The 27,570-nt window shown below is 42.0% G+C and overlaps 1 pseudogene; it reads left to right on the top strand.

Moving 5' to 3' along the window:
* LOC114892066 lies at window positions 1-27,570 on the top strand (annotated as a pseudogene).

Here is a 27,570-nt window from a genome sequence, read left to right as displayed (position 1 = left end):
ATGGCGGGGCAGCAGGCGCTGCTTCTAGTCAGATTCCTACTGCCTGGCCTCCTGCTCTCAGAGGCTGCCAAAATCCTAACTCTGTCCCTGGTGGGTAAGTGTTTGGCCAAAGATCCAGAGACAGGCAAACGGCACGTGGTGAGAGAGTCGTGTGTTTTTCCAGTCTGGAGCAGGTTTGTTACCTTGACCGGCGGATGAAAAGCGGGGAGCCATTTGTGCGGGTAGGAACGGGGCTGGGGCCAGAAGTTTGAGATCCAGCCCAGTGCAGGAGGCCCCCGGCCGCCTCCTCCAGGGCGCGGGCTGGACATTCAGAGGCTCACCCTAAACTTCTGGAGGGCGCACAGCAGTTGCCAGTAAAGACTGGGGCTAACTAGCGGTTTGCAGTTCTCGGAGGCCAAGGAAAGGTGCTCCTGGAGGCAGCAGTAATAATTTTCTGAGGGTGCCCAGGAGCCAAGGTGGAAGGGCGCAGTGGTTGAGAGTCCGCCTGCCAATGCAGGGGACACGGGTTCGCGCCCCGGTCCGGGAAGATCCCACATGCCGCGGAGCGGCTGGGCCCATGAGCCATGGCCGCTGAGCCTGCGCGTCCGGAGCCTGTGCTCCGCAACGGGAGAGGCCACAACAGTGAGAGGCCCGCGTACAGCAAAAAAAAAAAAAAAAAAATTAAGAAGTAGCTGCACACTTTTTCTCCTGCACCACCTGGAGCAGGTTTGTTACCCTGGCGGGCGGACGAAGAGGGAGGAGCAATTTGTGCGGGTCGGTGGGGGGCAGGGTAGGTACTCCATCCCTCTAACCCCAGTCTCCAAACCCTTGCCATTTGCCATTAATTTCTCTCCTGATTTAGCTTTCTCTGCTGCTGAGACCCTTAGATTCAAGCAAAGTGCCTGTGTTGGTGCGGGTTCGAAGAGGAGACCTTAGTGAGTTGGAGCTTGCCCCTCTCCCAAGGATTGAGCTTATGTTTCCTTAGGATCCCAGGATTGTCCTCGGATAGACGATGTCCCAGCCACTCATGCATATAGGATCCTGCAGGCCCATCCCATGGACCCCACAGTTATCCTGCAAGTCTATCCCCAAGTCTTAATGGATGTGAAACATTCAGGCCCCAACTGAGAAACTTCCTGCCAAATATATTTGAACTGCAAGCATTTTGGCTCCAACTGATAGCTCCACGTCCTTCTGCTGCAATGGTTGCTTCTTGGACTTATTCAAGCACCCATATTTCTGGCTCCTACTCTTGCATACTTTCCAAAGAGAAGGATCCCAGAAGTAGCTCTGATTGCTTGTCCATTAGGATCCCTTCACACTCACATGCACGGCACCATGCCACAATTTCCACCAGTGCAGTTATTTCTTTAGGACATGGTGTCTCCATAAGTCCCCGGCTGAAATGCAGTATGTACCTTAGGATCAGGAACTCCTTAGGGCCTAAGCCCCGAGAAGCTTATCACACTGACATGGAGGCCAGAGTTACAAGAGGAAGTCTTTGATGGAGGTTTGCCACTTGTCAAGGAGCTGGGCCAGCAGGCTCTGGGTGAGTGGGCTAGGGCTTACTGAGAATGCGATGGAGAGACTGACTGATGACGCTCATTTCCTCTACTCCCTGGCAACTTCCTGCTTCCCTACCCCTCCTCTCCTGGATTTGTCAGCCCATCAGTCTTAGAATCTCTACTCTCATCATTACAAAAATGAAGTTGTGCACTGTTCCTAGGTGGAAGCCATTTTCTACTGATGAATCGGGTGTCTCAGATTCTTCAAGATCATGGTCGTAATGTCACCATGCCTCTCCAGAGAGGAAATTTATTGCCACCAGGTATCTTCCCCACTAATTCTTGATTGGGTGTATTCCAGGCAAGGAACAGCAATAGCAATGCCTTTTGCATAGAGGGTCTTTTCAAAGAGTTTCTTCAAATGTAACTGGACTGAAAGAATGAAAAGGGCGAGTGTGTGCATGTGTGTGTTTGTGTGTGTGTCTATGTAAGGTGTAGGAAAACTTCCTGGCTCTTTCCACCAGGACTCCATGCTCTGTAGTTCTATGTTCTCCTCCTGTACCTGACTTCCAGTCCATCTCAAGCAACCCTCCACACATTATCACAGACCATTTTGGTAATGCTACTTTATAACTTGGCTTGAAAACCTGTTGAACAGATGTGTTATCCATGTATAAGATTTCTAATAGGTAAGGATCACTTTTTTCTATGGCATAGATGACTTCTCCTCTTATGGTATCTGAAATTTAAGGAAGTTTTCTCAGGAGGTCCCTTATTTACGCAACTAAGATCAGAATCTACCATTGAGACGATCTTGTTTTCTTGAAAATTAGTGACTGCCTGTGAGTTTGTGCATACTGATGTAGGAAGTGCCTAAATCCAAAGAGTTTAGCTAGAATGAGCTCCTAAATCTTAGTAACTCCTCTCTATTGACAGAAAAGGAAACAGCAGCCCTAAGAACTTGAACAATTTACTCAGGGTCACACGGCAGGTTAATAAGTGTGTTGGGTGGGTTTAGGACTTTAAGCTCTGGATTGCTCATTCTGAAGTGTTGCTCAGGCTTTGATTTAAGAAAAAAAATGCAGTATTAAGCGGACTCTTTGAAGAATAAAATTGTGAGAAATTATAAAACTTTGAAGGTGACTTCAGGCTTTGTAATTGTTCAGATTGTTTTAAAATCTTTTTCTGTCGAAATTTCTTTTATGTTTTTTATTGTGATAAAATATACATTACATGAAATTGACCACTGTAACCATTTTTGTATAGAGTTTAGTGACTTTAAGTACATTCACACAGTTGTGCAACTATCTCTGCCATCCACCTCCAGAACTTTTTTATCATTACAAACTAGAACTCTGTACCCATTAAAAATAACTGCTCATTACCCATTGCCCCAGCCCCTGGTAAACACTATTCTACATTACTTCTCTAGTAATTTGACTGTTCTATATACCTTATATAGGTGGAATCATACAATATTTGTCTTTTGTATCTTGCACATTTCACTTAGCATAATATCTTTTAGGCTCATTCATGTTGGAGTATGTATCAGAATTTTCTTCCTTTTTAAGGCTGAATAACATTTTATTGAATGTATATACCATATTTTATTTGTCTATTCATTTGTTGATGGACATTTCTGTTGTTTCCACCTTTTGGATATGTTAGTAATGCTGCCATGAACATTGGTGTACAAATATCTGTTTGAGTCCCTACTTAAAACCATTCTAATCACCTTCTAGATTAAGTTCTATATGCTTCACTGAGCATCTTTTATATGCGTATCCTTTTGCACTTTCCTTGATAGCAGATCTGATGAAATAGCTGTAGTGTATTAAGATCTAATTTTTAAAATTGTAATTTAATCTAATGAAAATTTTAAATTAAATTAATTTAAATTAAAATTTTAGATTAAAAAATACATTTGGCATGAACTTTGAGAAACTACTGAACTTCTACCCCTTTAACAAATGTATGTACATCAAAATCTATAAACAATTCAGGGAGGTTTTAGATCCATTTAGTCTTATTCTTAGGTTCCAGGTTTAAGTGTCTAGGGTTTCTTTCAATATTCCCTAATCATGGGCATTCCTGAGGCTTTGAAACAGCATATTCATTCTTTTTTTTTTTTTTTTTTTTTTTTTGCTGTACGCGGGCCTCTCACTGTTGTGGCCTCTCCCGTTGCGGAGCACAGGCTCCGGACGCGCAGGCTCAGCGGCCATGGCTCACGGGCCCAGCCGCTCCGTGGCATGTGGGATCTTCCCGGACCGGGGCACGAACCCGTGTCCCCTGCATCAGCAGGCGGACCCTCAACCAGTGTGCCACCAGGGAAGCCCCAGCATATTCATTCTTTACTTCATTAGAAGAGCTAGGCTAGGTGTCTGCAAATCTGGAAAATACATGAATAGGTTATTATTTCTGACCTGATGCTCATTTCAGTGTATGGAATATTTGAACCATTTATTAACTATTAATTTGAACACACCCATCTTGCTTATTTATTAACAACTTTAGTTGAAGAAATAACCTCAGTGGCACTGAAGAAACAAAGATCTCTAATAATCATACTTGTGGATTCATAAGCTCCAATCGTTATGTGGAATCACAATTGGGTTATTGATAGAGGCTGAAAGGATATTGAGGACATGATAGAAAAAGCCTAGATTGCCTTGAACACACTGTTAGTGGAAATGCAGACGTTAAAACTCTGCAAATGAGGACTGCCTCCAAGGGCAATGGCTGCCCTTGCCCTGTTCAGATGCAGGGCTGTGTCTGAGCCGCTTCGTTCCCCCGAAGTGCACACTCTCCTCGGCAACAGCAGCCTTCACTCTAGTGGGGACCGCACTGGAGCAGGAGCCTAGTGCTGGCCTGGTGTGCACTGGGCTGGTCCCGGGAAACCGGCCAGATCCCCAAGAGTTTCAACCTGCTTCCTCTGCTTTGTTCCTGGGAGTGAGCAGGCGTGTATACACACTCTTCACAAGTGAAGCCTTGGTTTCTTACAGCCCTCTGGTAAGTCCCACTGGTTTTCAAACCAGCTAAGGGGATTCATCTTCCCCGTGTGGGACCCCAGGGCATGATAACTTTTATGGAGAACAAAGAAGAACTCTGAGGATGAAGCAGTAAGCCCAGAGGCTAGAGCTTCAATCTCACAGGGCTGAGTTTCAAATCACAGAGGATTGTTTCCAGTCCTTAATAAGAAATTTTGACATCCAAATGGGCCAACAATATTAGTTGGCCCATTTGGATGTCAGAATTTCTTACGACCAGTGACTGATGTTTTCCTTCCACTTTGTTGCATTTAGATTAATAAAATCAGTAACCAGTGTCTTATACCTGCCCCACTATTGTTTCTTGGAAGTAGAAAACTTGTTTCCTGATTTCATAGGTCCACAGATGGAGAGAAATTTTGCCTCTGGGTTGATCATACCCAGACTCTCAGACTACCCAGACTAAATTATTTGGATGTTATAATTTGGGACATTTGAGCCAATGGTATTTAGATGAGATTTTGAACTATGAGTTGGTAGTGTAAAAGTTTGAGACCTTTTGGGATGTTGAGATGGGGTGAATGCATTTTGCATGTGGGATGTACGTGAGTGTTTGAGGTGCAGAGAGCAGAACATAATAATAGGCAGATGATGCCCCCCCACCCCCAGCCCAGAGATATCCATGTTCTAATTCTTGGAACCAGTGAATGTTCTACCTTACAAGGCAAAGGGACTTTGCAGATGTGATTGATATAAGGATCTTGAGATGGGGAGATTATCCTGGATTATCCAGGTGGAGTCAGTGTAATTACAAGAGTTCTTCTAAATGAAGGAAGATAACAGGAGAGTAACAGAAGGAATGTGATGGTGGAAGGAAAAGTCAGAGTGTGACTGCCAATTGGAAGGAGGCTATAAGCCAAGGAATGCAGGCAGTCACTAAAAGCTGGAAGAGGCAAGGAAACGATTGTCCCCTTGAGTCTCCAGAAGGAATGCAGGCCAGCCCACATCTTGCTTTTACTCACATAGGACCCATTTTGGACTTCTGATATCCAGAACTGTAAGATAATAAGCTTGTGGGTTTTTTGCCACTAAGTTTACAGTAAATCTTTGCAGCAACAATAGGAAACCCATGCAGCCATCATAGGTGGTCAGGTCACTCCAGGAGGCAGGAGAGCAGGTTGCTAAAGGCAATTTTGAGGGGTACTAATTACAGTACCTACTATATTGTGATTTGGACAAATTCTAGATGTTTTGTTATTTGGGACCGTATCCAAAGTGGGCTGATTTTCAAGCAATGAGCATACATGGACTTAAGTAAAACGTATAAGTGAGAAATATGTTGTCTCCAGAATGCAAAAGAACTAAAAGATGTTGGACCCGTTGAAATATTATGGTGTCAATAGTTGTTTCTTGACAATGTCAGTGATAGAAAAACAGACTGACCAAATCTTTCCCAGGAATTTCGCTTAGGTACTGGGTCTTGAGCTTTGTGTGGGGACAATGGCACATCCCTTCATGTGAACTACTTTGAGAATGTTTCTGCCTTGAGTGAGTGTGTGAAATGAATCTCCTTGGAGGAGGATGTCCTTAATGTAATTAATACCTATGCTCCTGGAGAAAGTTGGATGTGGTTAATATTTTGCCAACAAAGATTGTGGCCAATGGTAGAGCTGTTGAAATGTCCCATTGGCAACCAGTTAGAGGTATACTGTGCCTCTTCCAAGGTGAAGGCAAACTGCAGTTGAGAGCCTGGTAAAATAGGTACTGAACAGAACATATTAGCCAAATCTATGACTGCCAAGTATTTTTTAGTAGATCCTTGGATAGAGTCAGTCATTTCACTGAGGTTGGATATGGGAGCTGTAATGTGTGGGACCATGCAATGATCTGTTCCCAGTCACTGTGCACAATTTGGTTGGACGTCATGACTGATGTAGGCACAAATGCATTAAGAAGAGTATGGAAGGTTTATTACTCAAATAACAAGGACTTTTTGAAAGAACAGGACAGGTTCCCAAGCCCCTGAAAAATGGCTATCGAGAGTAGGGAGGGATGACTAGCTTGAATTTTTATTGTGGGCAGGGGGTTGGGATGTGGTGAGGGTTCCGCCTCATGGGCCTGACTTGCATGGTTTGAAACTCCCACTTAGGGCCACAAGAGGGAGCATGCAGGCTTTCTTACCAGTTTGCCCAGGTAATGCACAGAAGAGGGAATGGGAGATAGGGCTTGAAGCCTGCTAGCGGTCAAACATCAGCATCAAACAGCAAACTCATGGGTAATCGAGGAGAAGCCAAGTTGGTACGTAGAGGTGCAGAAGATTACTATTTTAATTAAGCCATTCAGTACTTCCTACTGAATCACAAACTATTTGGATATATCACTTTAAATAATGAAGTTGAATTTTTCTAAAACAAAAAGAGCAGAGGCTCTGGAATCAACCTTGACAAATTATCTTAAACTAATTAACTTTATTTTCTCAGCAATAAAATGAGACAAATAGCTATACATTCAATTAAGGCTTTAAATGGAAGTTTCCATAATTTAAACTAAAAAGCATTCCTGAATCATTGTAAGGCTCTCAAGAAATACTTTCACATACAAGATTGAATAAGAAAGCAACCAAATGGAACAAAAACAATTCAAAAGACACAATCGAATGTCGGTATCATCATTCTAATGTTAATCCATGTTGTGTGACACATTTAACATTTAACCCATTGGTGTTTCTTAGGTTTTACAGAGGAGGAGAAATCATACAAAGTTATTAACTGGTTTCTACCTGAAGATGATAACAAAGAATTTAAGAAGTCTTTTCATTTCTTTATGGAAGAAACTTTTGAGGGCAGGTAATTTTTTAAATTATTTGAACTGAAGAGTCACAGTTTTGGTAATATAAGTGAATGGGTGGATGCTTGGACTGAGGATGTGATAAAGGGATGGTTGGATCGATGGAGAGGGGGAGGGAGAGAGGGGTGAATGATGATAATAGTTGGGTAAACAAGTATTTCACACCAAATCCTCCATTCCAGCCATTGGAGGCTTTCCCTTGCTCTGTCCTTCCTCTCTTCTACTATAAGCATGAAGGTATTCCTGTAGCAGCTGGGAGGTAGTTTCTTCTGGGACTTCCTTGCAACACTTCACTTACAATCTTTGTCTATAATCTCCCCAACACAGAAGCATAGGTGCCTCAACCTCTCACTGTTGGTAGGGAAATCAAAGACACCTTTCCATTTATTTTTTTCCTTTCTCCTCACATGTATTTATTAATGGAGGAGACTTTTAAACAATGATTTTGTAGAAGTTGAGCTTCTGGCCATGTAAAGTCCTTTTAAAATGCAATCAACCTCGTGCAAAATAAGACATGAAGCTGACTCCTTTTGCTTCATCTGGAATGGAAAGGAACACATAACTCCTTACTCATAGACATAGAAGTGAAAAGACAGAAATCCATGCCTATCTGGATTAATTACAGAGGACTAGTCCCCTCTTTTCTTCCTGAAAATCTATTTACTAATAAAGGTACTGCTTAAATCTGACTATTTCCATAAAACCTCCTTTCCTCACTCAAACTGGAAGACCATAGTCCCTCTGGGATAGGTCTGACCTAACCTACTCATCTGATACTTAGTCTGTATCGTCTTGCGACGTTATTTATACATTTTAAGTATATGCTTTGACTGTTCTCCCCTAATTTCATATTTTTGAGGACAGATATAGGTAACCATGCATTCTTGATATTTTTCTATTTGTTAGCTTAACTTTAACTATGATTAGCAAATTATATGCTAGGAATTTTTACAACATTACTGAAGTTATCCAAAAGTTTTAGTAACCACTCCTTTGTTACGTGAAATCTTTAAAACACAGCAGGGGATGATTTGAGCCAATCACTTTCATTGCGTGACTTGAAGTTAACCCTGAAGATCAGGCAGAGATATGTATATTGCTAATGACTTCTCAGCCTCTGTGCAATCTCTACCTGGGGCACAATGGTGCAATGGTGGAAAATTATAACTATGCCAGGGTACCGATTCTCTTGGTCCTCCATGCAGCCAGGAGGGCTCTGATGTCTCGAGTCCTTGCACTTATTACCTCTAGTATCTTAGAGTGCAGATGGGTATCCTATTTCCCCATATGTTGTACAAACAGGAAACAGGGTCATAATCTATATAGGCAGTGATGGGAAAGCGTTGCAAGAAGATAGGTTCCTGGAATAATCCCATAGGCAATGTCTTAATTACATGTCAGAAAGCTTTGCCATTATCTTCTCTGCATACCTTAGCCTGCACTGAAGTGGAAAGGCTAATCATATGTTTCAGATCCAGGTTTTTTTTTCCTTTGTTTAACCTCTGGGCTAGCTGAGATTTTGTTCTAATATGATCAAATAATCCCTTGGGTGAGGAAATCTGTCATATGTGAATACACAGTAATTTTTAAAAAATAGCCTACATTGTCAATATTTATGGGATTGTGTCATCAAGTGCCTTGCACTGTTTTGCTAAGTAAACAAGAAAACCACTCATAAAAGTTCAGTATGTAAGTGAAGTTTAAGGAAAGTGTCGCAGAATTTATCAAGTAGAAAGAGATCTGTGAGGTCTGCTGTGGTCAAAGAAGCCTCCCAGAGCAGAAGCCCCATTGATGGCAGTTCATTTTCAGTTAACATAATGCATCTGTGCCCATGGATTTCAGGAATGGAGAGTTCAAAGATATATTTTCTAAGAACTGGCATAGAGAGTGCTGGGGATTTGAAGCAGTGAGGAAAGGGAGGGGGGACGAAGGGAACACTCTCAAGAGCAGAACATCTGCCCAGAGTGACTAAGGTACATATTTATGGACAGTGGTAGAATAGGATGGCTGCTGTTGGGTGTGGTCTTACCTACCTGGAATATTTTCTTTGTATCCCAAGATTCTTTTTTTTAAATTGACGTATAGTTGATGTACAGTGTTTGAGGTATTCAGCAAAGTGATTCAGTTCAGTTATGCATATATATGTGTATATATATATATATATATATATATTATTTTTCAGATTCTTTTCCATTATAGGTTATTACAAGATATTGAACATAGTTTCCTGTGCTACACAGTAGACCTCTGTTATCTATTTTATATATAGTAACATGTATCTGTTAATCCCAAATTTCCAATTTATCCCTTCCCCTGCGTTCCCCTTTGGTAACCATAAGTTTGTTTTCTATGTCTGTGAGTCTATTTCTGTTCATCTGTATTATTTTTTAAGATTCCACATATAACTGATATCATGATATTTGTCTTTGTCTGACTTACTTCACTTAGTATGATAATCTCAATGTCCATCCATGTTGCTGCAAATGACATTATTTCATTCTTTTTTATGGTGGAATAATAGTCCATTGTATACGTATAACACATCTTCTTTATCCATTCATCTGTCAGTGGACCAAGATTCTTTTATGTATTGTGATATTAACACTTCCAATGAATATTTATCATTTATTTATTTTTCTTACAGAAGCACATTTGAACACGTTTTAGCTATTTTGGAGCAACTAGGGCTTCCGTGCAGTCATTTGCTAAGGAGAAATGATACTATGAATTCTTTAAAGAATGAGAACTTTTGGGCTTCCCTGGTGGCGCAGTGGTTGAGAGTCCGCCTGCCGATGCAGGGGACACAGGGTCGTGCCCTGGTCCGTGAGAGTCCCACATGCCGCGGAGTGGCTGGGCCCGTGAGCCTGCGCATCCAGAGCCTGTGCTCCGCAACGGGAGAGGCCACAACAGTGAGAGGCCCGCGTACCGCAAAAAAAAAAAAAAAGAATGAGAACTTTGACCTGGTGATAGTGGAAATTTTTGACTACTGGCCTTTCTTGGTTGCTGAGAAGCTTGGAAAGCCAGCCCCCTGTCTTATGTGCCAGTATTCTATTCCTTGTTAACTGACCACATGGACTAATGGGGCTGAGTAAAGAATTCCCTGATGTTCTTTGATGTTCCTGATGTTCTTTTGCCCTTCATTCTTTTCTATCCCAGGCCTAATGTCTGTAGCCATCAAAGTCACAGTGACCTACTGCTTTTGGTCTTGAACAAGGTCACCACAAAATAATCCTAAACAATCTGTGAGCTCTGAGAACGCATACCAGGGGGCACATTGCCACTGTATTCAGTGGCTTTATGTGCACATGTTCACCCATGTTCCCTTACACACTCACGTACACACAGACACACACACATATCTTCCTTAGCTACTAAGGTGTGAGCAACTCACACATTCACGATACTGATGCCAATGTACCTGAGTGCCAAGCTGAGCAACCTCCTGGCCAGTTATTTGGCACACTGAGTCTCTGATACCAGAGAATTTTCTCACCCACAACAGGTTATCTCTGTGCCTAGTGCTGCTTCTTAGAGACCCCTCACTGCCATAGCCACTGACTGGATCAGAGGCTCATAACCAAGATTATGACAAAATAATCTGTAGAATTTTAAAAACATTCCTGTTTCCACGTCTGCAAATGTATTTCTTTAAGTCTTGGACATGGGATATGATTCTCATTTCAAAGAAGAAACAAGGAGGTTCTCATGCACATCCCAGTTGGCCAGCACAGGCTGAGATGAACTCTTCATTATCAACAATCACCTTAGTTAGCTCTAAGTAAGCAAAGGCTAGCAAATACTGATGTGCAGAGTCCAGTCTTTGCTTTCAAGTGGCTTCTCATTTATTTAAAGAGAACAACACATACAGTGTAAGTTTTAGAGTGCTACATGAGTTGTGATGTCAATGAATGTGTCGGGAATTCAGAGAAGAGGGATATTATTTGGTGGGTGAGAAAAGTTTGCTCAAGGAAAGGAAGAGACAGAGAGAGACAGAGACAGACATAGGGAAACACAAAGAGAAAACAGATGAGAGAAGCAAAGAGACATGAGGGGATAGAGAGAAGGAATGGAATGATGGAATGGATAGATGGAATGATGGATGGATGGATGGATGGATGGATGGAGATATCTGCCTTGCTTAGCACTATTCTCCACAGAATTCCCTGGGTTCTGGCTGAGTCAAGGAGTCTCTATACAAAGGCAAGGCTTGGAATCCTTGGGTGTGTAGCAAGCAAAGTCATCTTCACAATGGCTCCAGCACACTTTAAGTCCCATTGGTATTTTCTTCTGCCTTTTCTGCTTTCCTTGTTCTGAAACTTTTCATCCTGAAGTGTTCTGCTGCCTTTGTTATTTGCAACAGGGCACCCTCACGTCCACCTTTTTGTCACCCATGGTGGGATAAATAGTGTCATGGAGGCCATCCAACATGGCCTGCTCATGGTGGAGATTCCCCTCTTTGGAGACCAGCCTGAAAACCTGCTCTGAGTAGATGCCAAAAATTTTGGTGTCTCCATCCAGTTAAAGCAGATCAAGGCTGAGACATTGGCTCTGAACATGAAGCAGGTCATAGAGGACAAGAGGTGTGCAGCTCTCTGGGCTTGTGGTTACTCACACTGAATGAAGATGTAAACCACAACGGGCACCGTGTGGGTCTTTTTTGCAATAAAACTGAAATTTCCAGGACGTGAAATAATATGTGTGTGATGCTAACAGCTGACTTATTTCCTATGAGAGGACGACTAGAGCAGTTTAGGTTAGATGATGAGAATGATTTTATGCCTTCTAGTTGTGAGGAACCCGAACTACTGACACAGGGTGTCTTTGAGAGGTCTTCTACTTTGGAGGTGCTTATAGTAGAATTCCAACTGAGGCAGGAAGTTGCCTTTCTGTTCCCAATATCCCACACTGCTCCCCACCTCAGCCGTTTTGACTGTGCTGCTCCCTAGAAAACACATTCCCTTCTCTTCACAGGGTTGGCTCCTTCATGACATCGAGGCCTCATCCCAATGCCACCTGCTCAGAGAGACTGTCTTTCTCTGATAGTCCCAAAGCCTTCTCTCCTATCCACCCCAATTATAGCATATTATTTTTTTCTTAGCACGTCACAGGATCTGTAATTGCCCATTTCTTTATGTTTTAATATATTGGCTGTCCCCCACACTAGAAAGTAGAGAGTAAGCTCACCCAGGACAACAGCGCATGTCTCCTCTTTTCTGCTATGTTTCCAGGGTTCAGCACAGGGCTTGCCACAAAGTAAGTTTGAATGGATTCCTGTTAAGTGAGTAAATACAAAGGGGCCCATTGACCTCTTAAGAAATTTTCCAACCAGCGCAGTAATCTCATATGAAGAGGAAAAATATATTTTCTTTCTTATAATGAAGAAGGACTAAAAAACTTAGAGCTTCAAGGGCGCAAACCCGAATCATATCTCAAGACTTAGCATTACTGCACAACGTTATGGCACATAGGAGACCTGCAAGTAATTCCTGTTAGGTGACTGAATAATAACCACATTGCATGTGACTCCTAACCCCAGAAAAGTTGTTAAGCTCTGGGGATCAGATAACCCAGAAACTTTATGCATATTTGGTATCTCACGTGTTTAAAATATTCATTTTCTGATGAATGGCTTCGTAACTTTCACTGGATTTTCAAAGACCTAAACCCCAAATGTGCATGATCCACTGGCCCTGTGAAGGAGTCATCTGGGCTGGGATGGTCCACAGACATTGGTCATCAGGGCTGGCTACATAATTCATGTGCCCTTATGTGAAATGTGGAGACCCTTGTCATAAAGTTTAAGGATTTCAAGAGGGTGACAGCAGAGAATTAAATCAAGCACAGGCCCATTTAAGGGTGGGGCCCTGTGCAAATATGCAGGCTCATAGCCTATGAAGCCAGTGCTGGTCAACATGATGCTTTGAAGGAGCAGGAAAGCGCAGATGTCTTCCTGGGCTACAGTCCCCAGAGTCACATTTGTTATCTAGCCCAGACACCAGCTCAAAGTAGATGCTCAATAAATATAATGGTTTCCTGTAGCATATCTTAAGCCTCCTTGGGGTAGAGATTAGTCCTTACAGACTTAGTCACTGTTTTTATAGTTTAGCACTCCCAGCACCAAGCATGGATCTTTGCATGCAAATATCAGTTTGAACTTTATTTTTTTTAATTTCTTATTTATTTATTTATTTTTGCTGTGTTGGGTCTTCGTTTCTGTGCGAGGGCTTTCTCTAGTTGTGGCAAGCGGGGGCCACTCTTCATCGCGGTGCACGGGCCTCTCACTATCGCGGCCTCTCTTGTTGCGGAGCACAGGCTCCAGACGCGCAGGCTCAGTAGTTGTGGCTCACGGGCCTAGTTGCTCCGCGGCATGTGGGATCCTCCCAGACCAGGGTTCGAACCCGTGTCCCCTGCATTAGCAGGCAGATTCTCAACCACTGCACCACCAGGGAAGCCCAGTTTGGACTTTTTAAAGGGACCCAACTAGACCATAGCAAGGCCAAGCCAACAACTTTTCCTTGAAAGGGAATCTTTTGTGCATAATTTGGAAAATGTGTGTGTGTGTGTGTGTGTGTGTGTGTGTGTGTGTGAGATGCAAGGTCTCTAAGACTTCTGAGACCACTTGAGTAACACCTCCATCTGTCTCTGCCAATAAGCAGAAATCTGCCATGGTCGACACCAGCATCATGAAGCGCTCGCACCCCCTGACCCCCAGCCAGCGGCTGGTGGGCTGAATCAACCACATCTTGCAGACAGCGGGTGCGGCTCACCTCAAGCCCCACACCTTCCAGCAGCCGTGGTGGCATGAGCAGTACCTGCTGGACCTCTTCTCGTTCCTGCTGGCGGTCACCCTGGGCACCACGTGGCTGTGTGGGCAGCTGCTGGGCCTGGTGGCCAGGTGCTGTGTGGGACCAGGAAGCTAAAGAAGGCCTGAGGCCAAGTGGAGCCTTCGAAGGTGGTGTGTTTGGGCAGAGTCAGCATTTCTTGGCATCTCCCACCAGTTTTGTCAACCCTCATTCTCCACATCCTATCCACGTGCTATTTTGCTACAAATTCCTGCTCACTGGCTTCTTCCCATTGTTGACTTAAAAAAAATATATGCACAATGTGAGAGTTGCGAGTTAAGTTTTATTTGGGGCAAAATGAGGACTGTATCCTGGGAGACAGCATTTCAGATAACTCTGAGAAACTGCTCCGAGGCAGCAAGGGGAGGTGCCAGGATATTTAGGAGTTTTGCAACAAAGAGCAGGTAATTGGGAACATCAAAAGATTGTTGTTAAATAAAGAAAACCGGATATCTCAAGTTAAGGAATTTAGCACTTTTTCTATGTATGGGAAGACGCAAGAGTCTGGGCTCACCGAAATTATTCCTTTGATAATGCACCTTAGCTGTCTGGGGCCTGTATTTTTACATCCTGAGTTTCCTCAGGGCTCACTGCAGGGAGTGGCTGCAGTCTGAGGACTGCTAGATGGCAGGTATTTTCAGTCCTGAGTTTCCTCAGGGCTCACCAGCTCACCTTGGAGGGCTGCAATCATTGGTGACTGTGACATCCTTTGTTTATTGATATGGCAGGAAATATTCCATTTATAAATACTCCATTCCATTTATAAATAGTCCATTTATCACCATGATTAGAATACTTTACTGAGCCCTTGTGGCCTTCTTTATTTTCAGTCAGCAAAGGCTGTTCTGTGATTCTGTCCCTGGATAATTTGGACCAGTGCCCCTCAGATCTGAAGCTTTGAAGCCACCTTCCTTATCACGCCCTTCTTCACGGCACTGAGCCTAAACCATTCCAGCCTCCATGCCCAGCATCTTCTCAGCCTCCTTCCCTCACTCCACTCCACCATTTATCATGGAATAACCCCTAAGGCAGGCACTTTGCTGATTCTTTTGTTTTCTATTTGCTTCTCCTGCAAACTCTTGTCAAAGCTCAGGAAGCATGTCCTGGGCGGGCATTCAGTGCCAGACACACCCTTGCCTGTGTCCATGGTCTCTGCCTTGGTTTCTGCTGAGCATTCCTTCTTTGCAGATCGGGTGTGGAGACTGCAGGTTGGTCATGGGCTGAAATGTCCCTGGTCTCCACTTTTCATAGCTGTGAGCTGTCTTCTCAATATTCCTATTAAAAAAAATGAAGTCATGAGAAAGAAGATAATTTCTTCTTTAAACTAAGAAGAGCCTCTCCATAGCTGATCCTTTCTGTACTTGACATACTGTTGGGAATCGCATTCACCTGATAGTAACAGAAACCAGAAAAAAGGGACGGGAACAGCTTAGGGTTTTCTTTTCTTTTCTTTCTTCTTTTTCTCATGTAAAAGAAATGTGTATTGGAATTCCATGGTGGTCCAGTGGTTAGGACTCTGTGCTTTCACTGCTGAGGTCACGGGTTCAATCCCTGGTCAGGGAACTAAGATCCCACAAGCCATGCAGCATGGCCAAAAAAAAAAAAAAAAAGTGTAGGCAGGGCATCCAGGGCTGATGTGGCAGCTACATGATGTAATCAATAGTCCGGATGTCTCATGTGGTTGATCTGCCTGCCTTAGTGGGTGGCTTCATCCTCAAGGTCACCCTGATTTTCAAGGTGGTCATTTTAGATCCAGTCAGCACATTGGAATTTCAGGCAAGAAAAGGGAAACTTAAGGAAAGGGCGTAAAGCAGGTTCATACCAGCTGAGTTAGCTTCTTTGAAGAGGTTTCCCAGACACCGCAGCTACCCAAAGACTTCCAGTGAAATCTCATAGACAGACCTGAGTCACGTGACCATTCCTAGTTGCATAAAATGTCTAAGAAGTGTCCTCCAGCCCCGACTTCCCTGCTGGGTACATTACTACTCCAAGTAATTGGGGGGTGGGGGAGGTGGCGAAGAGGTGTTAGAAAGAAAAAAAAGGACAGTGGATAATGGGAGGAAAGTAGAGCCTCGGTCACATGTGGAAGGCAGCAGGGAGGGGCTGGATTGGATGTTACATTTCACCTGTGACCTGGTGACTCAGTGACCTCAGGGACAGTCTTATACCCACTGTAACTGCCTGTGGGTGGAAAGCAGACCTTTCTGAGTAGTGAACATTCAAAATAAGAACAGAAATCTTTTACCAATGTGACATGTGCTATGCTTTCCAAGTCCTTTCATCTCCTTTCTGCCATTTAACGGGATACATGTGTCTAATCCATTCAACCAGAAAGAAGCAGGTACCACCAGGGCAACCACAGAGAGAGAGGAGAGCCATTGTGGAAATTAAGACAACAGCAATAAAACTTGTCCCCATGATGGATGCCTCCTCCCGCCAGAGCACAGGGCTTGGAGAGTGGATGGGCTGATTTTAGCCCCACTGGCCCCTCTTGTGAGCACCTCTTTGCCATGAATAATCTGCCCTACCACAGGGTGGTCCTGGCTGCTGTATCCCTCCCACCCAGGATGATTCCATGCACATGCATGCAGAAGGCACTTGGATCCGCTAAGGAATTCTCTTGGGAAATTTTATGGGGTTTTGGTTTTTTTTCTTTTTGCCCCTAAGATCCAGGAAGGCTCCTTTATCCATGCTGGGCTTTAAATTAGTTAATCATTTATTTTTTATTTTTTATAAGTCCTTAAATGAAATGTTCCAAATTTAGAGACATCTGTCAGAGTGGATTTTAAACAAATTTCATCTCAAGGTAACAGTAAGTAATAATCAGATAACACTTGCACTGGTGATTCAGTCCCTCGGGTTTTATTTTTTTCCTGATTTAAAAATCCAAGATGGTACAGATGAACCGGTTTGCAGGGCAGAAATAGAGAACAAACACATGGACACCAAGGGGGAAAGTGGCGGGGAGGGGTGGTGGTGGTGTGATGAATTGGGAGATTGGGATTGACATGTCTATACATATGTTATACACATATGTATAAAGTAGATTACTAATAAGAACCTGCTGTATAAAAAAATAAATTAAATTAAATTAAAACAAAAAAATCCGAGGTGAATTTCAAGAGATCTTTTTGTGTTCTAACAAACAAGGGCTGTGGACACCTCCTGGTGGCGGGACCACCTCCCTTGACTGTAGATGAGACCCTCGAGAGCAATGGCACCTGGTGACAACTCTTCCTTTCTCACTTGTGTTATTGAGAGCTGAGCTGCGTCTGTCCTCTAACTGATTTTACAAATGAGTAAGCCTACAAAACATAGCAGAAAAGTGTGCCAGAGCTTAAGACCAAGTAATAGTTCATTTCATTTCACTCCTTCCCCTTTTTAAAATTTATCTCATGGAATTTTATTGAGCTAAGGCTTACTATTCCATCTTCCTTTAGTGACCATTTATGAGCTTCATATCATCTCAGATGAGAGTTACTATTACTAGAAAGTCAACTGCAAGCAGTCGCAGAAAGCCTCAATAGAGCAGCTTAAGCCAGTAGCCTTCAAGCTGGGCTACCTTCACCATAATGTGTACATGAAGATTTCCCAAGGGCTACATGACACAGAGTTTGGAAGTGGTAAATTTCCACCTTTGTTGACTCTAGTTTCCTAAAACTGGTCTGCCTGACAAGGTGTTGTGTTTGGTTGGCAGATCCTCTGTCCTGCCACACTTTTCACAATTCCCTGACTCTTATTTTACAGAAGAAATGGACACCCTTCACCCACCCCCATTCTCCGCATGGTACATTGCCCCAGGGTGGAAAAGTAGGGGTACCAAATGAACAATTCAAAATCTAATGACTGAGCCAGAAAGTGTTTATAATTCAGATGATTTGTAATTCTTTGTTTTTAACAAAATCCAAAGATGAATTGTGATTTTTCAGCTGACAGACCTTTAAAAGTAACTTTTGATGGTAGACTGCTGTGAGAATAGCATATTCACGTGGCATGTTATTCTGAAGGTGTTCAAAGAATGAAGGTACATCATTTTCAAGGTGGTTCATAACAAAACTCTTAGTGCTCCTGCTACTTATTTATGTGAATAGTTTTTCAGTGTTTATGTAACTAAGAGATATTCATCCAAAACTGTCTCATTTCAGAAGTAGATAATGTTTATCTACAGACATATAAATTAATTTTAAAAGAATTGAAAAAACAGCCCCTCATCTCATTGTGAGATATGTCTCCAATAAAATTTTATAGTTTGTGTTAGGTGACTAAATGTTTTGAAATATGAAATATGTTTATGTAGCTTTGACCAATTTAATGCAAGTATTAAAACAAAGAGTGATAATTTAGTACAAATATTGGGCTCTTAGAGGCTTATTGTTTTAGGAATTATAAATATTAATTTGAACATGTATTTTTGATGCCTAAGGCTATGAGAGAATACTGTATACAATTCTTTTAAGCATAAAGATACATAGACTAGAAATAAATTCTCTGGGGAAAGTGGAAAATAAATAAAAATTCAAGAAGAAAATGGAATGATGCAAAATTTCCCAGTGAAAATGAGCAGTTCATTATCTATGTTAAGAATGAATAAAAAAAAAGAATGAATGATGGTATCAAACTGCTGAGGTGTTTACAGCCCACTGCATACATTTAACAGAGTGATGCAACTGTTTATTTTTAAATCATATAATTGCAAGGACTTGAAATGACATCCTATTTAATTATGAAAACTTATGATGAGACATTTTAGATTTCAATTAAAAAATTTATTCTTACAATGTATTCTGTTAGGTATAGTTGAGAAGATCTCATTTTTTTGTCATTGGCTTACACAAAAAGAGGGTTATTTTTCCTACATGAGAAGTAGATGGGAAGGAAGTAGACAACTGATGGCATTGGTTCAATAGCTCTACAATGTCAGGAAAAGCATGTTTATAATTCTCCCTTTTTAACTCATGGTTGCAGGATGGCTGCCCAGCTCCAGATATCATGTCCATGTCCCAAGGAGGACAAAAAAGGAGAAGGGGCAATATGAGCTAGCAAATGTTTTCACAGAATTATCTTTCCTCCTCCCCTCGCCAAGAGGCTTCTTTCCTCTTGCCTAGAATTCTTTCACTGGACGACTCAAGGCTGTAAGAGGAGCCGTGAAAAATCTCTGCATTGGCAGCTGGTGAGGACTAAAAGACCTGTAAGCGTGTTGGGTTCACCAACCTGTAGTGTTTGATGCACATGGCAAAGGGCCAAAAAACCCTCCACAATGCTTGACTCATCGAAGAAGAATTTTCTGTGCTTTGATATTTTGTCCTGGTCTGTATTTATACAGCAAAGCATCCAACAGTCTTGGGCATAATGACAATAATAACTTTCATCTCTTGGTTACAGTTTCTGACTGGACCTGAGGAACCATCTGGCTCAGAGTTGACCTCAGTGACTTTCTAAATGTGATCGGGACCACGGCAGGGAGAGGCAGAGGACGGTTTCCGTCACAGAGCCCCAGACTCGATCTCTGTGCAGGTGAAAAGAGGAAATGGAATTGTGACTGTTGATTCCAACGACAGTACAGAGAGGAAGGTGTGTGCTGTCCATCAAGGGACTATTGCCACAAACGAGTGGGAACGAAGCTTTAGTGGTTTTAGAAGGGTGAAAGTTACCTTCTTTAGAGTTCTGTAGAAAACGTGATTTGCAAATGGATTCTCTCTTCAGTCAGCATGGCTCTGAAAACTGTGCAGAAGACTTTGTACTAGTGACTGGGGTAAGTATTAATAACAGAATGTCCTCACATGTGCAGGAGAATGGGGACTTTAGACTCATCAATAGGTTCCAGACTTAACCTGAGCAACCTCATTAAGCCTGCCCCACTCTTTGCTAATCTCCTCCCCTTTGCCTGGCATTAAGGTTTGTAAAATGCTGGAGTAGGTATCAGGATTGAGGAGATAGAGCATGCCACAGGGACTTTTCTCCTGGCTTTGCCCTCCACAGTCTACAGGGAATCCCATGCCATTTACACTAGAAAGCAGTTCAACCAACAAGAGCAAATAAAACCCACACTGTCCCGTAAGTGGCAAACTAAACGTCAAGTTTTAGCAGCGCTGTCTCCTGAACTCCTGCTACAAAGCTTTGTGGAGGGCTAGTGAGTCCAGAAGAATAGGACAGAAAAGAAAACAGGGACACCGAAGGCCCAAGGATGAGGTAAAACTGCGCTCAGAAGGAGGAAAATCTACATTCTGCATAATAATCCTGAAAAAGAGCTTTGGTAGATCAAAGCTATGACAACAGGAAAGGGGCACGAAAGCATGAGGGACCTAAGGTAACAGTCTTGGAAATGCTTCATTTCTGAGGGAGGAGAGGGTAAAAGGGAAGGGAGGCCCTCTTTGGATATTGGGTAAAAAAAAAAACAACAACCAGGGAAAATGTGAGTCCTGAAGGACAGCAGGAAGCTTGAAGCTTGGACAATACAAATCCCTAAGCCCATCACCAAGAAACAAAAGCCATACATTAATGAGACTGTAGTTGCAGATTATTTGCTATAGAATCCTGCATATCCTTAAATATCTACATCTGTCTGTCACTGGATCACTTTATCATTCACCGTGTTATGAACAGGAATATGAATGAAATACTGTAGTGACTTTTTCCACAATTAAAAAATTTAATTAAATATATAGGTACAGTATATGTAAAGACTCACATGTCTGACATGTTTCATACCTATCAAAAATGAGCACATTTAGAATATTTTGCCTGATAATTTATTTTTGATCAAATGTGAAATGGCATGTTGAAGTTGTGGTAAATGGCTCCATTAATTGGTCCCCAAATGGATTGGGATATGGAAACTAAGAAACTATGGAAATTGACTACTTAGAACGTTTCCTAGGACCAATTATCAGCCAAAGATCTCTTTTTTTCTCTTGATAATCTTATCTATTCAACAGTTTGAAAATATAAAAATGCGCTTGAACTTTCTATCATGTTCAAATCAAATACAGTCATGAAAACTACATTTTCAAGACAATGAAATGGAAATAACAGACAGTTATTTTCTAACACAACTATGCTACCAGAAGTGAGTCTGCTTGATTTCCGGTTCCAGAAACGGCAGGCCAGGTAGGCCAGTTATGAGGTTTCTCAACTTTGAACCCACCTTTCTTTGCCCTGCTTTGTGATGCTGCACTCTGCCAAATGCATCCCCAGCTCTCTCCCTCTCGGACTCTGCTAACAGGGGACACCAGAGGTAGACTAGAAGGCTGCAGGGACAGGTGGGGATTTGGGCCATCCTGCTTGCTCCCTGCTCCTGCCAGCAGCACCACAGCTATGGTTTTTCATGGTGGCAGTGATGGTTTTAGAATCAGAAGTGGTTTTCTGTTTGTAGCTCTTCCGAATTACTGGAGTTAGCCTCATTGGGCCCCTCACAGATATTAGGACTAGCAGGATGTGACTGCCCCTTCCAGGTCTGGGTTTCAGCTCTGTGGATTTCCCTTCTGAGTTCCTAAAGCATCGACACCAGATAAGAAAGACCCTCCTTCCCTCTCCTTCTAAGCTTTTCACAACTTCCATCTTCAAGACTCTAAATTTTAGTAATTCTCACTCTTTGTTTCCTTAGCACAAGAGGTGGTGGCTGTTTTCCGTAGCTACTAACTCTGTAATGCCTCAATATCTCTCATTTGGTTACAGAGTTCTCCAAAATCTGGTGGAAAGTCTTTATTTTAAATTCTCTCTGTTAAAATAACTGAAGAGGTGAACAATGGCCTGGGCTTTTCTCTTCATACTGGATTCTGACTGATACACTAGGTCATTCAGACTATCCTTCCAGTAGAAAACAAATTGAAGAAGCTGGATAAAATATAAAAAAACAATCTTCAGAGCATCAAAGGACTAATAGGATAATAAGGAATCAGGCCAAATTCCAAATGCAAGCTGGAGCTCTGGGAGACAGGGAGAGGAAAGCAGTTTGCCCTAAGGGGATTTGTTGATCCCATCAAATGTGGATTGAGGGTTTGGCAGACTGACTGGCGGAGATTGGCAAGAGCAAAGACCTTGGAACTGAAAAGGTCCTATCCTTACATTAAGGGTGAACCCGAGATAATTCTGCCCCTGCCCTGCCACCTGCATAGGTCTGTGTGTGGCAAGTTGCCTTGATGCTGAATAGAGCAGGGGTAATATGAAAAGAAAAGATTAAAAAAAAGATTTATCCCTGGGAAGCTGTCATCATAGGCTAGCCCCTGTTTGGGAGGAGAGAGAAAATAGGGAAGGATTATGTGGAGAAATAATGAGAAAGTTTTTGAGAATTTCCTAGAGCTGACAAAAAACATCAATTTACAAATTCAAGAGGCCAAAGTGAGAGACACATTATAGAAAAAGTGTAGAATTCTAATGACAGAGAAAATCTTTAAAGCTGCCATGGGAAAAAATAAATTAATGTTCCTGAAGCCCCAGTTACTCCCACCTTATTTCTCACGTTAAACAAAAGTGGAGACTAGAAGATGATGGAATGTTATCTTCAATGTGCTGAAAGTAAGTAATAATCAATTTAGCTTTTTTATGGGGGGGATTTTTTATTATTACTGATTCAACTTCATTACTGGTAATTGGTCTGTTCATATTTTCTATTTCTTCCTGGTTCAGTCTTGGGAGATTGTACATTTCTAGGAATTTGTCTATTTCTTCTAGGTTGTCTATTTTATTGGTGTATAATTATTCATAGTAATCTCTTATGATCCTTAGTATTTCTGTGGTGTCAGTTATAACTTCTCCTTTTTCACTTCTGGTTTTATTGATTTGGGCCCTTTCTCTCTTTTTCTTGATGAATCTGGCTAAAGATTTATCAATTTTGTTTATTTTTTCAAAGAACCAGCTCTTAGTTTCATTGATCTTTTTAATTTTTTTATTCCCTCTTTCATTTATTTCTGCTCTGATGTTTATGATTTCTTTCCTTCTACTAACTTTGGGTTTTTACTTTTTTTAGTTCCTCTAGATGTAAGGTTAGGTTGTTTATCTGAGGTTTTTCTTTTTACCTGAGGTAAGATTGTATGGTTAGAAACTTCCCTCTTAGAGCTGCTTTTGTTCCATCCCATAGATTTTGGATTGTTGTGTTTTCATTTTCATTTGTCTCTAGGTATTTTTTGATTTCCTCAGTAATTTATTAGTTTTTTAGCATATTGTTTAGCCTCCACATTTTTGTGTTTTTTGCCTTATTTTTTTTTCTTATACTTGATTTCTAGTCTCATAGAATTGTGGTTGGAAAAGATGCTTGATATGATTTCAGTCTTCTTAAATTTACTGAGACTTGTTTTGTGGCCTAGCATGTGATCTATCCTGAAGAATGTTCTATGTGCACTTGAAGAGAATATGTATTCTGCTGCTTTGGGATGGAATGTTCTATATACATTTATTAAGCCCATCTGGACTAATGTGTAATTTAAGGCCAGTTTTCCTTGTTGATTTTCTGTCTGGATTACCTGTCCATTGGTGTAAATATGGTGTTAAAATCCCCTACTATTACTGTGTTACTGTATCTCCCTTTATGTTGGTTAATATTCGTTTTATGTATATAGATGCTTTTATGTTGGGTCCATATATATTTATAATTGTTATATCTTCTTGGATTGATCCCCTTATCATTATGTAATGTCCTTCTTTGTCTCCTGTTGCAGTCTTTGTTTTAAAGTCTATTTTGTCTAATCTAAGTGTTGCTACTCCAGCTTTCTTTTTATTGTATGGAATACCTTTTCCCATCCCCTCAGTTTCAGTGTGTGTGTATCTTTAGATCTAAAGTTAGTATCTTGTAGATATAAGACATATGTGTATATATATATATATATGTGTGTGTGTGTGTGTGTGTGTGTCTTAGTTAGCCACTCTATGCCTTTTGATTGGAGCACTTAGTCCATTTAATTTTAATGTAATTATTAATAGATATGTATTGATTACTATTTTGTTAATTGTTTTGAAGCTGTTTTTGTAGTTCATTTTTGTTCCTTTCTTCTTTGTTTGCTCTCTTCCCTTGTAATATGATGATTATCTTTAGTGTTACATTTGGATTCCTTCCTCTCTCTCTCTTTTTTTTTTTTTTGTGCGTGTATCTATTATATATTTTTCGTTTGTGGTTACCATCAGGTTTATAGATAGCAATCTGCATATATGGGGTACTGGGGTCAGTGCAGTCTTGCTGGCGGATGGGCTTGGTCCTGACATAGTCAGCTGCAGGACTACAGTGGTTCTGGGGCTGTTGTTGGCTAATTGGTAGGTGGGGCTGAAGCCCAGGGGATCCTGGAGCTAGTGCCAGCCCACTGGTAGGCAGAGCTGAATCCTGGGGGCTCTGGCTGTGGGGTCTTGGGGGTCTCAGATTTGGTATGTTAGCCTGCTGGTGGGTGGGGCTGGAATCCAGGGGGTCCTGGGGTTGATGTCTTCCCACTAGTAGATGAGGCTTGTTCCAGGGCTAGTGCTGGCCCCGTGGTGGGTGGAGCCAGGTCCCAGAGTTTCTGACTGCAGGGCCCTGGGGATCCTGGAGTTGGTGTCAACCCACTAGTGGGTGGGGCCGGTTCCCATTGGCTGGCTTCAGGGTCCAGGGAGTCCCGGGGCTAGTGCTGGTGCACTGATGGGTGTATCCAGGTCTCCTGGGTCCTCTGGTGGGTAGGGCTGGGTCCCAGAGTGGCTGTAGGCTCAGAGGGTCTTATGGCAGCCTGCCTGCTGGTGGGCAGGTCTGTGTTCCACAGGCTAGCTGCTTGGCCTGAGACATCCAGTACCCCTGATGGGCTGGTGAGCAGGGCTGGGTCCTGGAGCTAATAAACTAGAAGGAGGATTCCAAACTGGTGCTTATCAGCACCGGTGTCCTTGTTGTAGAATGAGTTCCCCAAAATGACTTGCTGCCAGTACCTATGTCCTCAGGCTGAGCTCCAGTTGCCTCCTGCATCTCTGGGAGGCTCTCTAAGATCAGCAGATAGGTCTGACTTAGGATCCTTTCAAATTACTGCTTCTGCCCTGGGTCCTGAAGTGTGTGAGATTGTATGTGCACACCTTTTAAGAGTGGAGTATCTATTTCCCACAGCCTTCTGGCTCTCTCAAAAGTAGGCCCTGCTGGCCTTTAAAGTCAAACATTCTGGGGGCTCATCTTCTCAGTGCAGAACCCTGAGCTGGGGAAGCTTGATGTGGGGCTCAGACCCCTTGCTCCTTGGGGAGAACCTCTGCAGTTGCAATGATCCTCCTGTTTATGGGTTGTCCACCCGGGCATATGGGTCTTGACCATATTGTATCTCCACCACTCCTCTCTGTCTTGCTGTGGTTCTTTCTTTATATATTTAGTTGTAGAAGGACTTTCTGCTTGTCTTCCTGTCTTTCTCATCAATAGTTGTTCTGTAAATATTTGTAATTTTGGTGTACCTGTGGGAGAAGGTGAGCTCAGGGTCTTTCTACTCTGCCATCTGGCCACTCCCCTGTCAGTTTATCTTTTAATAATGAGGGTGAAATCAAACCACTGCCAGAGGCAAAAGGAGAGAATTCTTACCAGCTGATTCTTGATAAAGGAAATACTATAGGATATACTTTAGGAAGAAGTGATCCCATAAGGAAGGTCAGAGATGTAAGAAAAAAAGAACAAAGAGAAAGTATATGAGCAAATCTAAGCAAGCATTGATAGACATAACATTTAAATATTAATAATTTTATAATTAAATTATGTATAATTCATATAATATACTTGAAGTAAAAAATATTGTTTTCTGAGGTTAAAAATACAGACTCAAAATGTGTAACAAAAATAGCATGTAAGTCAGGAGGGGGTAAATGGAACTTCTAGGGTTCTTGTCTTGCCCAGAAGTAGATAAAGATATGGATTAATTTTTGACCTTGACAGGTTGTAAAGGCATGCTGTGAATCTGGGATAATTTATTTCAAGAAAAGAGATAAGATGGAAATCATTAGAGGGGGAAAATGAAATGACCGAATATATTCCAAGCTCTAAAGGAAGACAAAATAGAGAGGAAAGAAAGAATAAGAGGGAGTAATAGAAACATGGTAGATATAAACCTATATACTCCAGTTCAAATACAAAGATTGACAGACTTGATTAGCAACATCAAGCTGATTGCCATTTGAAGAGGTACATCTAAAACATGAGGATACAGGAGGGTTGATTATAAAAGGACAGAAAAAGACAGGTCATGTAACACTAATGGAAAGTAAGACCTGAATAATTAGGAATAATATCAGACCAACAGACTTGAGGTGAAAAGCTTTACCAGAGACAAAATTGTACTTTTGTAATGAAGGTTAGTTATTTCACTGGGAATGTGTGGTACCTGAAACTATAACTGTAAATGGATATGTATCTAATGATGTGACCTCAAAAACTGAAACAACAAGAAAAATTAGAATCATAGTGGGAGATTTTAAAAACGTTTTTAAAGACAAATTTCTAATATTTGTAAAAGCAGAACTTCCCCATGCCCAACACTTAGCTTCAATGATTATAAACTCCTGGCAAATTTTCTTTCTTTTATATTCCCACCCACTTTCAACTTTGCCTCTGTCCCCTGCCCCAGGCAAATCCAAAACATCATAATACTTCATTTGTGTCCCAGAATGTATCTGAAGAGCCAAGGTATCTCTTTTTAAAGAACCATAATAACATTGTGATGCTTCTCCAAATGAATAGTAACTATTTAATATCGTCAAATATTTCTCTGATATTCATAAATTTTTAGAGTTCGTTTGAATCATGTCATCTAAAATTTTAACACTCCTGATATCTGGCCCTCACATCTCCTTCCTTGTGTGATTTTCTTAGCAGCATTTACCATTAACATACTATATATTTTAGTTATTACTGTGTTTAGCATTTGTCTGCCTAGCAGAAGACTACCTGAAATAAAATTGGTTAGCAATATAATTGTTGAATACAAATAAGATTGGAGTTAGACAAAAAAAATTATTTTGCTGATACATTATGAGAGGTACCAGATAACATTTGGGCTGGAGACCTGTAATGCCTATAAGGTCCCCTTCTCTCTCTCCTTCATCACAATGGCCGTGGTTGTGTAAAGGATGCACCATCAGGTGCTCCCACCCCCTGACCCCTGCCCAGCACCTGGGTGCCATCCTCCAGACAGGGGATGCAGCACACCTCAAGCTCCACACCTTCCAGTAGCCATGTTGTGAGCAGTACCTGCTGGACGTCTTGTTGTTCCTGCTAGTGGTCACCCTGGGCACCTCGTGGCTCTGTGGGCAGCTGCTGGGCCTGGTGGCCGGGCGGCTGTGTGGGACCAGGAAGCTGAAGAAGGCCTGAGGCCAAGTGGAGCCTTGGAGAGGGTGTGCTGGGGAGCCACTGGTTCTTTGAAGGCTTCCCGCAGCACTGTACGCCACTGGCATCCTCCCCTTCACTTTCTCTTGATAGGACACACCTTCCTCCTATTT

Source organism: Monodon monoceros, unplaced genomic scaffold (assembly GCF_005190385.1).
Source record: "Monodon monoceros isolate NGI ecotype Baffin Bay Population unplaced genomic scaffold, NGI_Narwhal_1 Super_Scaffold_12, whole genome shotgun sequence".
Classification (NCBI taxonomy): domain Eukaryota; kingdom Metazoa; phylum Chordata; class Mammalia; order Artiodactyla; family Monodontidae; genus Monodon; species Monodon monoceros.
The sequence above is the reverse complement of the archived record's forward strand: the minus strand, read 5'-3'. Positions and strand labels throughout refer to the sequence as shown.